The sequence below is a fragment of the Dunckerocampus dactyliophorus genome, chromosome 7 (genome assembly GCF_027744805.1).
Source record: "Dunckerocampus dactyliophorus isolate RoL2022-P2 chromosome 7, RoL_Ddac_1.1, whole genome shotgun sequence".
Taxonomy (NCBI): Eukaryota; Metazoa; Chordata; class Actinopteri; order Syngnathiformes; family Syngnathidae; genus Dunckerocampus; species Dunckerocampus dactyliophorus.
This window is the reverse complement of record NC_072825.1, coordinates 21,796,300-21,798,237: the sequence shown is the minus strand read 5'-3', so window position 1 is coordinate 21,798,237 and position 1,938 is coordinate 21,796,300.

The following is a 1,938-nucleotide window of genomic DNA, read 5'->3' as shown; positions in this document are numbered from 1 at the left end:
ATCCTCCATTCAGACTCTAAGAAGAAAAATTCTCCGAGATGGTTGAGTTACATTCAGTGCACATGACTGAAGGTTAACAGATTTTGATGCAAAAACAGTGCTGGTAGTCTCCCAGCATATGGCACTTTTTGTCCTCGCTCTTATACTGTATACGGCACATGAAGGCTATTTACTACAGAGCAGTGTTTAAATTGTTAAGTGAGTGTGCATACATACACTTTCAGCATAATGCAAACAACACAAATAATCTAAAAACACCGGAGAATGACAAGCAAAATTGTGCTGATTCTATTTCCCCTTCACGGCCACTTGTTGTTGGGCAAATCTCATGGGGCTCAAATTGCAACTGCCCTGTCGGCCAATTAAAAAAAAGACACAGCGTTTTAAAAAAAATAATAAATTATCATTAATTATTAATACTTGCCAGGCAAGTCTGAAAAGTCATTTGATTTGTTTCTAGCATTTTGGCAAGTAAAACTACCAGCTGATTATTTTGCTTATTTTAAGTAATTCAGTATATCTACATTTTAACACATATTGCTTAAGATAATATATGTATAATAAAAATATATTATATAGAAATATAAATCTTATAATTTATAATTTATAATCTTGTATCTTGTATTGTGTAAATAAGTATAAATAAGTATTTTTGACCCTGACTTTGGGTATTTAATTTACATTTAGTCTACATTTCAGTCCCATTTACTCTTTTTATATAAACTAAAAAACATTCGTGGTCTTACCTCTGATTTGTGTCTGAAGTACACGCAACAGTGCATGATGATAAACAGCTGATCGACTTGGAGCTGCTGTCAAAAAAATGGATGGCTTTTACTCTCTATGGAAGGACGGCAGCGACAAGCACCTTCCAGTTCATGCACGCCCCCACCCCTTCAGGATGATGAGAGCGCTGCAGTGTCTCCACATATGATAGTTTTGTGTATTTTATTGTCCGAAGAAGAATAATGATGTCACAATTACATTAAAGACGAGATGTAGAAAGTCATGGTGTGGAATGAATGTTTCTGCAAACATTATATTGGCGGCATGCTGACAAACAGAAACGGGCACGTGCCATCCACCTTTAGGCTTGGTTCTGCACTTAAGAAGAAAGGAGAGATTCACCGCAGCCTAATCTCAGCTTTCTGCCCTGTATTTGATCAGGAAATGAGCAAATTCTGTGATTTTTACTTAAGAAAGTGATTTTTTTTTAATAATACAAAAAATACATTTATAACACAGTTCAATGGACAAATATTAATATTTATTTTATGTTATTGTAAGACCCAAAATAATAGTGTTGATGGACAACATTGGGTTGTTAGTTAATAGACAATATTCATGCTCCCTACTCATGTGTATTTTATTTGCTGCAATTATTGTATACACTAGGTCCCCAACTTACGAACACCCGACTAGCGAACATTCACGGATACGAACACAAGCCGACTGGTCTATATTTTATTTTATTTTGCCTTGTAGTCGCTCAATCAGTATTTATACTGCTACTGTACATGCTTGACCAGTAGAGGGCACTGTGACACTGCTAATGGGACCAACACAGGCAGCGTTAGAGCTAATGGGACCAACAGAGGAAGAGTTAGGCGCTGGGGAGACACAGTGTAAAGCTAAATGGAAAGCTAAATTGTACAACCCGGACAGAGCGTGTGATGAAAGTTTATGAAGAGTTAATAGGCCTGCTTAATTCTACACCACCCACAGAACACTACCTCTTTTAGAAGAGTCTAACGACGACGACGATTTGTCCTTTTTTTTTCAATAACTCCTCCTCCAACTCCACCACAACGACTATGCTCGACCACTCCTCTTCAAAGGTAAATAACATTTATCATTACGTATTATTATATAACTTGTATTATTGTTTTTTTCATTAATGATCCTTGTTTAATATTACTACTACATCCAAACTCATAT